This window comes from Peromyscus maniculatus, chromosome 14 (assembly GCF_049852395.1).
Source record: "Peromyscus maniculatus bairdii isolate BWxNUB_F1_BW_parent chromosome 14, HU_Pman_BW_mat_3.1, whole genome shotgun sequence".
Taxonomy (NCBI): domain Eukaryota; kingdom Metazoa; phylum Chordata; class Mammalia; order Rodentia; family Cricetidae; genus Peromyscus; species Peromyscus maniculatus.
Window position 1 is genome coordinate 69,698,211 of NC_134865.1, and position 16,537 is coordinate 69,714,747.

The 16,537-nt window shown below is 44.9% G+C and overlaps 1 protein-coding gene across 2 annotated transcripts in view; it reads right to left on the reverse strand.

The window, feature by feature from the left end:
• The window catches only part of Kcnk10 (potassium two pore domain channel subfamily K member 10), a 141,282-nt gene that overhangs the window by 26,209 nt on the left and 98,536 nt on the right, over positions 1–16,537 (reverse strand). The window lies entirely within an intron of this gene.

A 16,537-nucleotide genomic window follows, 5' to 3' on the forward strand; every position in this document is an offset into this window, starting at 1 on the left:
AGCCCCAAAGGTCTGCTCCCTTATTTGGCCTCTTCCTTATGCCTGACTAAAACTCCTAGGTCCAACTATCAAAACACCAAGGTCCAGCAATCAAAATTCATTATTTGGCTACATTGGTTAATCTGTCCAATCAGGACTTACCAACTCACCTTATCACAGACTTCTGCTTTTCTCCTTAAAAAGCACTCCTGCAGAAATACCTGCTGTCTGATACAGAGACAATACTACCTCCAATACTTCTCCCAACTCCAGGGTAATAAACCTCCTTTGTGCTGAGAATTTGGTGTCTAGGTATGTTCTGTGGCGATTTTGAGCCGCATGCCTGCCCCCCAAACATCATCACCATCAGCAGCAGCAGCACCAGCGGCTGCTGCTGCTACACTGTCTATGCTGGACAGGCACAACTGTGGCTTCTGGTGGGTCCAACCCTTTGACATCACTTGAATCAATCTTCTTGTCTGGATACTTTCCTAGTTTAGCTCTCCAGCTTTCCTAGGATTCAATAGATATCCAGTACCTCTGTTCAAAGTGTTCCTTTCTCTATGGAACGTGTTTGTCTGTTATTCCCTTATCACAAGGGAAGAACTCACCAAGGACACAGTAATGTTAAGATGTCTGAAAGACAAACTGGTCAATGATCTGTATTACATGTGAACATCCCATTAAACCATGAGCTGCCACTTCTGGAGGTCAAGGGGTTTCAGTCACTTGGAGGCAGGCCAAGGACACAGCCCAGTTGAATCTCATGATGACAGGCCCACAGTTCTGCACTCCAAGAACATACACAGCTACAGCCAGATGTGAAATAACCACTGTGGTTAACACGGGACTAGAGACGAGAAAGAAAATAGCATGTTCATGACCACTCATGTTTCTCCCAGAGACAATCATACAAAATACCCTTGGAAATCACACACGTTGTCTTTCTTCTGCATGAGGGGTGATGACTACACCCTTGAGGGCAGATTAGAAGTCTGTGTTTGCCACAGCAGAGTGAGAAAGACCATCCTCCTCTGGGCCTTCCGAATCCTAGGAACATTTGCCAAAGGTGGTGGCAGAAGCCATAGGGACCTGATCTTCTTCCAACTCAGTAATTGCATCCTGCCTGCTCTGCTGGGCCACCTCCTCTTCCTGCAGAAGGGCAGTACCTCCTCCTGTGCAAACCTGATGGGAGGCCCCATGGCTTATGCACACCTGCAGGGTTGCTCCTCACCCCAGTCTGTAATGACAGTGACTCTGCCCTCTGCTCTTTGGGGGGGCTTCACTGTTGATACTCAAATACCATGCCAGTTTGTGGTTTTGCTCTCTTTGTTACTCAAGGCTCTTGTTTGTTTGTTTGTTTGTTTGTTTGTTTGTTTGTTTGTTTGTTTTAATGTAGCAGTTTTAGGTTTATGGAAAAACTGGGCGGGGGTGGGGGGAACATCCGTCTCCATGCCTCCACACATACAAAGCCTCTCCTGGCATCTCTACCAGAGTGGTACATCTGCTATAACTGATTATTCTGCAGCGACATACCAGTTACCCTAAGGTCATCGTTTGTACCAGGTCTCACTCCCGGTGTGCAGTCTACAGTCACGGATAATGACGTGTATCCACCATCATGGTACCACACAGAGTGTTTTCCCACCCCCAAATTCCTTGTCACTCCTCCCTCTCCGCTAGTCTTGTACTGACTTTCACTAGGTAAAAAGCATGCGCATCTCTTGCATGTCTTGCTGTGTCTTCATAGGTTGTGTTTTGTTGGTTTGGCCCCTTTAAATGCCGTTCCATCTGTAAGGCATTTTTTAATGTCTATCAGACTCCTGTTCATTCCTCAGAGTGCAATTCCAGCCGTGTCTCCTGCAAGAAGGGCCCACCAGCACCCTCTCCTTAAAGTTAGCATCTTCTTCCTCTGCCGTCTTCTGTGCATGTTCCCCATCAGTGGGGCTGCTCAGTCTGCCTTGCTGGCTCTCTGTCTGTCTGTCTAGCTCATTGTTACACAATGCACACCTCCATCTGTGTGTCATTGATGCCCTGAAACCTGGACTTATTTTTATGCTTGTTGTACTGGCCAGCTTTATGTCAGCTTGACACGAGCTAAAGCCATTTTGGAAGAGGAAACCTCAATTGAGAAAATATTTATGGGCAGGCCCATGGTGCATTCGTTTGACTGATGACTGATGGAGGTGGGCCCCATTGGCTGTGGGCAGTGCCACTCCTGGGCTTGTGGCCCTTGAGTGCTACAAGAAAGCAGGCTGAGCAAACCGTGAAGAGCAAGCTAGTAAGCAATGTTCCTCACAGATTTTGTTTCGGTCCCTGCCTCCAGGTTCCTGCTTGAGTTCCTGCCCTGACTTCTCCCCATGATGGACTGCCGTCTGCATATGAAATAAACCCTTCCCTCCACAAGTTGTTTTCATCATGGTGTTTTATCACAGTAATAAAAACCCTAAGACACTTATTACCCCTCTATTTTAGTTCCTGGAGATGGTGTGGGTATAAAATAATCTATGAGAAAAATTAATCTATGCATCTGATAAGAAATAAACTGTCAAGACTTTCTGCTGTGGAATTCTAGATAAATATATTGTGTAGAGAGATACAGGCATACGTAATACCTGTTTATCTAAACAATACCAGCATAAGAGCTGCACCAAGGGGAGGTGGCCCTGGCTGTTTACAGGCAAACAGCCAGATGTGCAAATTCCCAGCTAAGACACAAGGGCTTCCTAGAAGTATTTTCTCCAGCATCACTTGGATTGTGCCACCCTAAGTCTGTTGGGGTGTTTGTGGTTTTCACAACTGTAGGGACACTCTGCCACAAATTATGACTCTTCCACATTTCATAGAAGTTCTGAGCACACCACTGGGAAAGTTCACGGTTATCTGAGCCAAGAACTTCACTCTTTCATTTGTAAATACATGCAAACTTCTGTATTCAATGGGGAATATGTTTTTACCAGAATCTAAGGTGAATTTTGTGTTTGTGCACGTGTAGTCAGCTGTGTACGGGTACACGTGTGTACGCAGGTGCACTTGCCCATGTGTGTGGAGACCAGAGGACAACCCCCGGTGTTGTTCTTCAGACACATTTTTGTAGGGGGATGAAGGTCCCTCACTGTCCCGGAGCTCACTGAGCAGGATAGGCTTCGGTGGACAATGAATCCCAAGGAAACTCCTGACACTGTTTCCCCCAATTTGGATTAAAGTGCATGCCACCACACCCAGATTTCCACTGAACTCGAGTCCCTGTGCTCATGAAACAAATGCTTTAGCACCTGGGCCATCTCCCTAGCCCTGACCAAGGTAAATTTTGATAAGATTGGATTTTAATCCATTGGATCTGGCTGAGAGTTGTTCTCTGTTTTGGAAAAACAAGTCACTAGAAAAAAAGAAAGAAAAAAAAAAAGAAATCCCTGGTGGCCTCTAAGTCACCAATACAACCCACCCGAGGTAGTCTACCTTGAACGCTAACGCATTTGGAGGGTCAGCAGTTCAGCCACTTTCTCAGTATCTCATGACCAAAGCACTTATTATTGAAACATAATTCTTCTTCTAAGCTGTTTTCATTTTGCCTTCGCATTATAACTAGGAAATAATCATGGATTTCAAAAAAAAAAAAAATGATGTGTCTAGTAAGTTGTACTGCCTACAGTGTTCATTTCAACGTAATAAAAATGTTTTAGTATTTTCTAAAAAGGGGGTATTATATGTTTCCAAACTACCAAGTGAAATCAAATTATATGTTTTAAGAAAGTCGACAAGCCTGCAGAATTACACTTCTGTCACCTGACGAGATGAAAGGCTCACACATAAACATTGTTTGTAATAAGCATCGTGAGGTGGGGGCAGCTCCCCAGATGAACCATCTTCTCACAAAACAACTTATACTTCCAAGGTTAAGATCACTCTTCCTCTACTGGCATTTATTTGCATCTGATGTCATTTTCTTTATCAAGATATGTGAGGTTAGAGCTAGTTCTTTTTCCATTTGTCTACCCGACTGTGGACCAAGAGTACTCTGAGTGACAAGCTTCGGGGCAGCGCCTATAGACAAAATGGCAACCAGGGAGGACACGTGACATCACACAGCTCTCGAGCTGATGGAGATACCAGGTGTCAATCACACAACTCCAAGAGGGCAACCCGAATGCTGTTGTCTGCGTAGGCAAGGTGCAATGGGAATCTGGGTCTACTGAACTGAGGAACTGGCACACTGACATCGGGAGGAGGGTGGGCATGAGTAGAGCATAAATATCACACAAGTCTAGGGACAGAGAATAGGAACTCCACTGCAGACACTAAGGCTCTCTGGAAAGTGGCTCTCTTTGCCCAAAAACAATCGTCAAAGCTCTTACTCTGGAAAAGAGGTTTCACTGTGAAAAGCGTTTTAAAATAATTATTGATAGGGGCTTGAGAGATGGCTCAGCAGTTTAGACAACTAGGACCCACCTTGCTTCCCAGCTCCAATCTGACAGATCACAGTTATCTGTAACTCCAGTTCCAAGGGGTTTGGTGCCCTCTTTTGGCCCCCATGGGCACCAGGCACACAGGTGGCACACAAATACGCATGCAAACAAAGCACCCATACGCTTTAAATAATTTTACATTAAAAAAAACTTTTATCAGTATGAACTTTACACAAAATCTAGCTGGTGTGGTTTTCTGCTATCTAATAAACTAATGTGAATTCAAGACATTTCTAGAAATATAAAAATCTAAAGAGGTGTGGTTTCTACAGGATAGAGAAATGTGGATGGGTGGGGGGAATAGTGAGGCAGGATGATAGTAAACAAGAGGAAACTTCAGAGATCAGCAGATGCAAGGAGCCCACGGTGGGGAGACTGGACACTCTCACTGTCTTACTTGGGCTTTGTACCAGTCACCTTTCTGCTGCCATGATAAAATGCTCTAACCAAGGCAACTTCAGGAAGAAAGAGTCTCTTTCAGCTTATAGTTCCAGAGCCCCATCATGGACAGGAGGCATAAGAGCAACCAGTAGGCATGGCAGTGGGCAGAGGAAGCTGGGAGCTCCAATTCTCCACCAAAAGCACAAAGCCCAGTGAGCCAACTGGAAGTGACATGGAGGCTTTTAAGGCCCACCCCCTAGCGGGCCATACTTCCTCCAGCAAAGCTCTCCTTTCTAACCTTCCCCAAACAGGGTCGCCAACTGAGGACCAAGTATTCAAATTCCTGAGACAACGATTTATATTTCTCATTCAAACCACCAACGGCTTCATTTAACCAGAGGAGCATGCTCAAAAAAGCCTCTAAATTTAGGAGAGATGAGTACTGAGTTAATGACCCATAAAAGATTGCTATGGGCCTAACTTCACCCCCTTTCCATCTTTTGCCCTCTTAGAACCAGGCCACAAGATATAACACACCTCCAGGCTCCTCTGATCTCCCCCATAATCAACTGTCACCTATAAAACTTCCTGTGTGTCTCTACACAATTCATTTTAAAGAGGCATAACAACCAGGGAACCCTGGCCCCTGCCTTGTAGACGCAGACATGTACCTGTGACAATGGGGACAGGAAAGGAGCCCTGCACCTCAGAATCCAGACTGGGTCACCAGCTAAGTTGTGAATGTTGCCTACACAGAGACAATAGCTCTTTTATTGAGACATGTTCCAGATAAGAATATTTAAACAGCAATATCTCGTGCATAGACTATATAGGCTTTCTCCTTTCCAAGCTCTAAACCAATTTTATTGGAACATCTCACACATGCACACACATATATACACACACATACACATACACACACCCTCCATTTAAAGTAAAAGCCATGCATTTACCCCCCTTGTACAACCTTCTTTACCAATGGTTTTGTCAGATTTCAATCCTATCCAAGACCTTTCTGGAGCCCCCCTATTATTCCATGTATTTAAAAAAGAAAGAGAAGTGGGGGGGACCCTTTCAGGTCTAACGAGAGGAAACAAAAAGTGTATGTATAATACCGTTGAGACACTTAAGTATGACTCTCTTGAGAAGCCCACAGGCACACTTGAGTGTGTACTGTCTTTTCCACGAGTGTCTGTTTATTCCTGTGCTTAAAGCTATGCCAAGCTAATCTCCTTTTTGGCTTTGTGTTGGATCCTTCTAGAATTCTTTTCTGTAGAAAAGTCAAAAGCCCAGCTTCACTGGGGTTTAGGTCTCTGAAAAGAATTCTTCAGGCTGCCTCAGTCCCTACCCCACTGACGCTGCTGGGATCATTATTATTTTTTTTTTTAAGAAAGAAGACAGGCAGGAAGGAACGTGAGCCCGTTTTCTAGGCAGGAGACAATCCCATCAATTCTCAAAACCATCTGATGGTGGCTCCCGGAAGCAGGTGTCCCATATTTACACAGCCATCTGGACATGTCTTCTTCCCCTCGTCCTTGAAAAAAACGTTAACAGGCCTCCAAAGGGTGAGTCGGGGCGAGACCTACCCCTATCTAAGGTCAGAATAGAAGGGCTAGGAGGAACTGAGGCTTTTTTTAAAGAGCAGCGGAGCAACAGAGGCAAGAAGTAAGTAGCAGTGTGAGGATGGATGCCAAGAAAGCAGTGGTAACCCTGTAAGCACACCATATGGCTTTTATATGCCATGCACTTCATCCTAAATGTTGATATTTGCTTTCTTGTTCGCTCTTAGTGCCAACTCTGTTACAGCACTTAGTAAAATTCTTTTTTTTTAAAAGAAAACATACCAAAGCTTCTTGCACCCTATTTTTAAAATCAAACAGAAGTTCCTTTTCCTTTTTTAAAGTGGGTGATGCATATCCCTGTTTCTAATTGTCTGCAGTGATCTACAAAGCAGCATCGGCACTAGAAAAAGGAAAGGCCTATGGGATGCAAGCACAAAATACTCATTTGCACCTGGCCAGCAGAGCCAGGAGTACATCGGCGGACAGCCCAACTCCAGGGGAAGTAACTCAATATCAGTCCTTCTAACCACTGCCCAGGCTCATGCAGAGGAACGGTTGTTACTGCTCACAGCAAAATTCCTTCCCGCCAAGGGAAGGGAAAAGAAGTAAATGGAACATCTCTAAGTAGAGAAATGGTGGAAATTAGAAGAGAGAAATGGGAGGTGCATCATTTGACCTCAGCAAAATCCTTCTTCCAGGCTCCTTGCTGAGACGGAAAGGATCCGCTATCTTTGTGGAAGAGACTTAGCTCCTCCTCTGGTGTCTTTTGATACAATTTTTATAGTTTATAAAAATGCAAAGCGCCCTGTATGTAATGCACAAAAAGCACAAACAAGCTGCGAGGCAATTGGCAGGTGGTTAAAATAAATTTCTACGTATTTTCCCTCCAGAATCTCTTTCACTAGTAGGATTTCTGCACAAACAGTCGGAGGCCACGAAGGACCGGTGAGTTTGGAGAATGCCACCATCCCTTTCCAGGCATAATGGCAGGGACATGCTCTTTGAGGCACCAGAGGAGCCAACTAACCAGCCATCTGTATCGTTCATCCTGTATTTGACTTTCCAAAGAGCACCTTGAGTCAGGCCTCCCGCAGCCTCTCTTCCCAGGGCAGTGAATGACAACTGAAATTTTGTTCCCGGCCGAAGTCTCGCTGCCTGCCTGTCCCTTCTGCGGCTCCCTCTACTTCTCTACACCAACACACGCTCGTTGGAAGGGTAAGACAGAGGAGAGCCACAGCAAGTCTCTCTCCTCCTGTCAACCTGTCAGGAACATCACACATGCCATCCACAGCCTGGGTGTGGAACCTGGCTCACTTCTCTTTGTTCTGCGGTCAGTGCAGTCTGCATTCATTGAACACCTCTGTTCACACCTTGAATGCACACCGCTCACACCTCCGCACGCACTGTGCTCAGCACCAAGCAGGTACTGCAGGAGGCAAGGCAAAGCTGGTACAGTACGAAGCCCTAAGGGCCCTAGGCTTTGAGGATCGCAATCCACTAGCAAGGGAAGAGAGATGCAATGCAATGCTCAACCTAAAAGCAAGAGTTCACAAAACTTGTTTTTCCCCTTCAACTAACAGAGGCCTCTTCCAGCCTCTGTGGGCACTGAATGCATATGGTGCACAAACAGGCATGCAGGCAAACACTCATACATATAAAAATAAAAAAATAATTTAAATGCCTCTAATCCCAGCACTTGGGAGGGCAGAGGCAGGCAGATCTCTTCTGTGAGTTCAAGGCCAGCCTAGTCTACAGAGCAAGTTCCGGAACAGCAGGGCTACACAGTAAAGCCCAAAGGAAAAAAAGAAAGAAAAGAAAGAAAAATATATAGTGGTTGTCAGGAACTGGAGGGGAAGAAAAGGAGGGAAATTATTGCCTAATGAGTACAGCTTTAGCCTGGGAAAGATTAAGTTTTGGAGATGGATAATGATAATCATTGTGCAACAATGTAAATATAATTACCACCATGAAACTGGACACTTGAGAATGGTTGAGGTGGTATAGTTCATGTTGTGTTACATTATTACAATAAAAATAATAAAATGGATATCCAACTAATACCTGAAGTATTTTCAAGATTTATTTTTATTTTTAATTATGTGTCTGCATGTGGGTATGTGCACATGAACACAGGGCCTGTGGAGGCTTGAAGAGGGTGTCAGATCCCCTGGAGGTGGAGTTAATAGTCACTCAACATAGGGGCTGGGAACTGATTCAGTCAGGCCCTCTTGCAAGGGCAGTCAGTATGTGCTCTTAACCTCTGAGCCACATCTCATCAGAGTGCCTCTCCCAGGATGATTCTATTGGAAAAGACAACCTCTGTGTAAAGATGACTGTGACCAAGACAAGGGTGGCTATGGGGCCAGCAAGGTGGTCCAGCAGATAAAGGTGCTTTCCACCAAGCACCTGACGTCCATTCCCAGGATCTACGTAGTTGGAGGAGAACCAACCTTGCAAGTTAGCCTCTGATCTCCACATGTGCATGTGCAGGGAGGGCGCGCACACGCACACGCACACGCACACACACACACACACACACACAATTTTGAAATGTTAATGTCATGAAGAAAAAAATACCAGAATGATACAGAAACAGAGTACTGATTTGAAAAGCCAATGTACTTCAGCTTTTACAGTATAAAAATCCCTTCTGAATGTTTAAAAATAATCTGTGATCCCCACAAAACATGTTTTGGTAGCAGCTGATGCTATGCTTTAAAGTGAGTTGCTGATGAATGTTCTATTTATAATTGAGAAGAGGCAATACAATGTGAAGGAGATGTGTTGTTTACCATAACAAGAGAACTCTAGTTACTGAAAACTGCACCTCGGGCCCCTGGGGACCTGCCACACACAGGTTGAGAACTACAGCTTCATGCTAACAAGAGCCTAAACCTCAGCAGAAGACAGCCAAGGCACAGCTGAAGCCATTGTTAAAACAAGCTGTAACACACACTGCAGCCCTTCCTGGGATGTCAGAGCAAAGGACGGCCTGAGAAACATCCAGTGTTTCTTCCTCGGGAAATACTCACATCCCCGGCAGAACTCAGTTCAAGGGAACAGCCGTCCAGGGCTTAGGGAGAGGACTCAGTCAGAAAGGTGTTTACTGAGCATCCTGAGAGCTGGAGTTTAGATCCCCAGGACCCACATAGAAGCAGAGTGTGGTGGGGCATGCGAGGAACCCCAGTGCTTAGGGGCAGAGACAGACGGACAGGGGAATCCCTCGAGCTTGGCGGCCAGCCAGTCTATCTGAACTGACAAACCCTAGGTTCAGAGAACCTGTTTCAAAAAATAAAGCAGATGATGATTGTGAAAGGCACCCAAAGATGACCTATGGCCTCCACATATTTGCACTCACATACAGATCCACTCACATGCACACACACACACACACACACACACACACACACACACACGCACGCACGCACGCACCCAAGCGCATAAAGTATATGCAATACATACATTTAAAGTGTTTAAAATGAGAGAGCACTCTAGTGGCAATACATCAGTGTAGCTGAATATGCCTGCCATGCCATCACCTCCCAAGGGAGCACAGTTCAGAATGTCAGCGCCGCTCTCAACAACAGTGTATAAGCTCAATATCTTCCCTTCCCTAAGGCAATGAAGTCCTAAAGCTATTCGGAATTCTTCAGTGGTTTCTCACACACCAGTCACTTAGAAATTGCTATTGTAAACACATAGATCAAATGCCCAGCAGACTCAATAGCAGAGCACGTCAGTTTGTAAGCTACACCAGTGAGCTGTGACTTCCTTGGCTCACATAAGCAGTATGGTAAACTTTCTGTCACTGTGGCGAACTACGGGAGAAAAATGAAGGAAAAAAAATGTATTCTGGCTCCCACTTTGAGCCAACCAGTCCCATTACTTTGGGTAAGAGGTGAGGCAGAGCCTCATGGCAGAGAGCAAATGTCAAAGAAGGCTGCTCACCTTGGAGCATCAGCGGGGCAATGAGAGGACATAAAGCAAGCCCAAAGGAACAAGATAACCTCTCCAAAGTCACATCCCGAGTGACCTACTTTCTCAGCCAGGCCCGACTTCTTAATAGTTCATTGAGCTGTGACTCTGTCTTAGGGGGTTTCTATTGGTTTGCAGAGACACCATGGCCATGGCAAATATTATAAAAGAAAAACATTTTACTAGGGCTTACAGTTTCAGATATTTAATCCATTACCATCATGGCAGGAAGCACAGCAGCATACAGGCCAACATGGTACTGGAGAAGGAGCTGAGAGTTCTACATCTCGATCCACAGGCAACAGGAAGTGAACACTGAGCCACATTGGCAAGGCTTGAGCTTATGAGACCTCAAAGCCTGCCTCCACAATGACGTACTTCCTCCAACAAGACCACATCTACTCTAACAAGGCTATACTTCTTATAATGCCACTCCCTATAGACCAAGTATTCAAACCCATGAGTCCATGGGGTCCATACCTATTCAAAGCACCCTAGAATTCATCAGTGAATTAATCCATTGAGGAGTTTAAAACACTAATAATCCAATCATCTCCAAATACTGCTGTATTGGAGACCAAGTCTTCAATTCATGAACATCTAGAGAACATGCCAGATCCAAACCATGACAATTAGCATTTACCATGAGGCCAAATGTTAAAATATAAAAGAAAAAAGAAAAGGGAAAAGGGGGGGTTGGGGAGTTGCTTACAGTAAGGCTGTGAAAGCCTTACTGAGCAAACACAAGGAACTGAGTTCATATCCCCAACACCCACCCAATGCAAAAGGCAGGCACAGCGCTGAATGCCTACAATTCTAGAGCCTGAGAAATAGAAAGAGTAAAATTCCTGGGGGCTCAACTGGCCAGATTCACCGAGGAAGACATCTGAAAATGTCCACCACTAGGCTCCATAGCATGAACATATTACCACCATCACCACTACCCCTGCTGTGTGCGTGCGCGTGCACTTGTGCGCGCGCGTGCGCGCGCGCGCACACACACACACACACAGAATTTTTCACATCAATAAATGAAATCTAAAATACATGGAGTTCTATGGAGGAACCAAGGATTATTACTCCACTAAGTCAGTGCCTTGCAGAAGAATTGGTGATAAAGGGAGAGTATGGGAATTCATCTGCCCATTAAGTTGATTTTATGATGCCTGTAAAAATGTGAGTGCTAATAAAACACTCTCATTACATTAGTAACTCAAGAGTTGTTGTTAATTTTAGATACAGGTTACCATTGGGGGTAGAACTAATACATTCCTGGATTTTAAGTAGCCCCAAATTGGGAAGATATAAAACCTTGTAATTAATCGGATGTCTGAGGTTCTGGGAAGCGATCTGCTCTGCAGTGGGCAAGACCTAGCAGACAGTGAAATTGCATACAGTTTTCTAGACGATTCCCTCTGTTGGACAATGCTTTTGGAAAAACTTCTACAAGTTTCCCTTAGTAAGCAGCAAACAAAGAGAAAGTGTAGATAAATTGGTTCTCCCAATTTTTTTTTAGACAAATGGCTTTAAGAATTATGGTCTGAAGATTAAATCAGTTTGAAAATTTGAACATGGCACTCCAACCAACTTCCTGGAGACAATGGGAAATGTCACAGTGCTTTAGCTGGTAAGGACTTACTACAAGAGAGAGGATTTTAAATACCACAAGGTCAGACGGCATATACTCCTTCCTGTTAGTGAATAGTCCGCTATAACTACTGTGTTCCACCTAACGGTGAATCTTCTTTCTGAAATGGAAGAGAAGGTTGTAAGTGCTGGTAACGCAGACAGTGGCTGTTTCAGGCTCTCAGAAGCCTGGAGGAAGCCTAGCACAGCCTCAAAGATACACGCAGTTCTTGAAAGGAAGAAACATTTCAGCCAAGCAAAACAGATCCTGAGGTTAGAACCGAGGTAAATTTCCAATGAGAATTAAAGTCTTACTGTTGCTCTCCTCCAACTCCATGTCCTTCAAAACTCTTTTAGTGGAACGCTGAGGCTAGCAAAGCAATGAGTCTAGAACCTGGAAAGTCTCTTTGGAAGGCAAGGCCAGATGCCTCAGCTGCCCAGGAGGCTTGGCTTTGAGCCGTATGCTTCATTTTCTTCCATAGAGGAGGTGGTACCAAGCAGAGTAACGGTCTGGAAGAACCGGGTACAGGATATTCCTATCTGTGAGAAGTCCTCTTGTGGAAGCAGATCAGAACAAATCAGCTATTGGGACCGTAGAGCCCCCCCACCCCACCCCGCCACCCCCCACCCCCCGTCACCCCCCATCCCCCCACCCCCGCCTTCTGCCACTCTTTCTTGTGCTGGGTGCATGGTAATATCCAGGAGGAGCAAGAGCCATCCAAATCCTAGATTAAACTCCACAATAGAGGATACAAACACGGAGATACACAATAAATGGGAACTGCTTAGGGAGAGATGATGATGAGTTCATAAAGGGAATCAGAGGCTATGATCCAACTCGACACAATGAGAGAATAAAATTAAACCCACTGAAAACAGATAAAGGCAGGACCAGTATCAGCTTCCTCTCAAATGTTCGTATTTATCTGTCCCCAGATCTCACTAAACCTTCCAGCTCCTAGGGCCATCAGACACTAGCGACCCTTACAAGAGAAGGAAAGAAGGACAGGTGAGTCTATGCGTGTACTCTGGGGACAAGAGGACCTGGGCCAGCATCTTTTCTCTATCAGGTATTGGCTGGGTAGATCTTGGATAGGTCACAAATTCGGGCAAAATATTCTGATCTCATTCAATCAGGAAGATGATGACGATGTCTTTGAGACATACAGTTTCTCCTGGGTAAAACCAGCAGCCCAGAGTCTGGCACACAGTAAACCCTCAAATCAGATGAATAATACTGGCACCAATTCTGGGGTACCACAATACTCATTCTGACCTCAGACAATCCTATTAGGCAAATGGCAAACCCAAGGCTCCCTGAAAAGTCCTCTATATATCCAGTTTCATGGTGATTTCCCACCCCGAAGAACAAGCAGATACCCCAGTTATAGGCGATCAAAGTTCATCAGAAAGACAGACAATGTTAAAATTATCTTTAAAGTGTTAAAAAGTTGGGGTGGGAAAATGACTCAGCAAAGCACTTGCTATGCAAGCTGAGGACCCAATCTGTGATTCCCCAGAACCTGAGCAAAAAGCTGGACAAGGCGGCACATCATTGTAATCCCAGCACCGGGAAGACAGAGATGGGAAGATCCCCGGGGCTCTGTGTTCCAGCCTTCATCAGTGAGCCCCAGGTCCCAGGGAAAGACCTACCTTAAAAAAATAAGATAGACTGCTCCAAAAGAATGACACCCAAGGTTAACATCTGACTTCCACATTCATAGGAATGTGAACACATAAACACAGAGAGACAGAGACAGAGAGAGAAATATACACAGAGAGAAAAAATACACAAAGAGAGAGACATACACAGAAAGAGAGAAATACACAAAGAGAGACATAAACACACACAGAGAGAGAGAGAGAGAGAGAGAGAGAGAGACAGAGACAGAGACAGAGACAGAGACAGAGACAGAGACAGAGAGAGAAACACAGAGAGGCATAAACACACAGAGGGAGAAAGAGAGACGTAAACACAGAGATGGAGGGAAGGAGAAGAAGAAGGTTGACCACTATCTGGGAAGTGTTTTACTTAGTTACATTTTGGGGAGGGTTTGATAACTTCGTTCTTTATAGAAGAGCGAAGATGCATTTTTAAATCCATTAAGACCCCCTGAAGTGGTTTCAGACAGCAACAGGAAATGCCAAGGGGACAGACAGTGGCCGGTTATTAAGGACAAGCTGAGAAAATGGGAGACTATTCCATTAAATTAGTCCCCATCAGCTAAAGCGAAGGCTGAGATGTTTGCCTGCTGAAGAATCATGGCCGAACCATCTATCTTTCTCCCTAACTTACTCATCAGATACAAGCCTCGGGGCATTTTCCTTTCTCCTTGAAAAATGACCTCATTCCCACAGCATAAATCTTCAAAGTCCTCATTAAGGACCCAACTGTGATGGGAGGGTTCTTGGTAGTGTTAGTGCGGCACTAAAGAGATGGGCCGCACCATTGATTTAGACACCAGAGCTCATGTAGAAGATTCCAACAAGGGGCCAGGATATGCACCTCTCGGATCGTCAAGCAAATTGGTCCCTTCCTCTCCACTTGGTTCTTAGCTGGGGAAAGTTTATCTTAAGATGACATTTATTGTGTCTGGAGACATTGGGGCTGATGTATCTGTGGACAGGAAAAACACTGGCATCTAGTGAGTGGAAAAAGCCAGACCCACCCTAAAAGGCACAAGGAAACCCCATGCTAAAGAATTACACAGACCCAAATATCAGTCATGCTAAGATGAAGGTAGCAGCAGCAGCCGGGATGAGGACACACCTGCACCATGTGAGGAGTGCCCACAAACCCTTAGGAATCTCAACACACACACACACACACACACACACACACACACACACACACACACACACACGCACGCACGCACAAACATGCAAAGATTTTTTAAAAGAGTCACAGTTTATTAAAAGTCACTTTTCACATTAATTTTAAGTATGATTATTATGAGAAAGAGCAACTCGAAAAGAAGGTAAGTCGTCCCCAAGTGTGGGTGTGAGCTTATCAAGAAGAAAATCACAATTAAGCGTCTTAATATATATAAATATAGTTTTGATGGCTTTCAAGATATATCTTGAAGGGTTATTAAAAAAATTCTGTCTCTCTCTGTATCTCTCTCTGTCTAGCTCTTTGTCTCTGTCTTTCTCTCTTCTGTGTGTGTGTGTGTGTGTGGGAGAGAGAGAGAGAGACAGACAGACAGACAGAGACAGAAAGACAGAGAGATGGAGAGACAGAGACAGAGAGAGAGAGACTCTAGCATGGCTCAGGGGGTACCTTGGATGGGATGATGACCCAATAAGTTAAAAACCAGGAGCCCCTGGAGATGGTGTAATGCATCTCTGCATCTCTGGTAAGACTTCTAGAAAATTGCAGACCTATGGTGGGGAAAGGGCCTTGAACAAACATTAATTGTTCTGAAATTCTTGGTTCTCTGCTGGTAAGGATCTCCCGCCAGACTCCAGGGTGAGGGGCTCCTTTTCCTTCCCTTGGCCTACAATTTCCCCCTATCCTTCTATTCTGCCTCAAAAGCAATCTTGCGCTAGAGGAAGAGAGGAAGAACTGTCCACAGGAAAAGAACTGTACCATGGGCGATCATTAAGAGAAATTGTAGCGTCTGCTTTATGGTTGTCATTCATGTCGGCCACCCCAAATGTACATTTGGGGACTACCATTAATGGTAGATAATATCCCTAGGCTACTGTAGAAGAGATCTGGTTGATACAGTTCTAAAATTATTTGTCTTTCCTTTTTTCATTTTAAAACAATTACCTCCCACCTCCTTCTAGCTCCTTAGGGAAAGAGAGAGGTTATTTATATTTACACCAGAATCTTCTCCCTGATAAAAGACGAAATCACACCGATTCAACATTAATCCTAAGTTTTCACTTTCTATAAATTTATGAAGATTCTGTGCACTAGAGTAGGCGTATTATAGGCACGTGAACACACCCACACACGTACACAGGCCCTCTCACATCAAGTTATAAACAAGAGTTCACCAATATCACCTCTTTTCTGTCACCGAACTGTAGGCTTTTCTTAGACTGAACCCCACCAAACCCACCACTCTGCCCTCCTCCCTGCCTGATTATGTGCAACGCTGGCACACACAACTGGTACCAGAATACTGGCACTGCTAGCAGGAATTAGATGCCGTAGTTGAACCTACAGAGCTGAAAACAACACTGATTCCAGAACAGTTTTCATCTTCTTGAGACAAGGATCCTTCTACATTAACTCCTTTGCTGCCGAGTGTGACCTCAAGGGACAAGTGTGCCACTCCTGCCAAGTGTGTTCTCCTAAGCGTTCCCTTGACTCGTGCTCCAGAATGTGATAGAACATTCTAGAACTCTGCCTCCCTCCGCCTATCATTTCCTGCAATCCACAGTGATGGACAAGCCTGTTGGTGGGTCATCACTAGAAGATTGCCATCAAATTCCCTGGGAGTTACACATCATGCACCCTATCACACTCACTTCCCAGTCCTTCATGTCCATCCCCAACCCTTGTGACCCCCCTCAAAAAAAGGAAAAACTTAAATA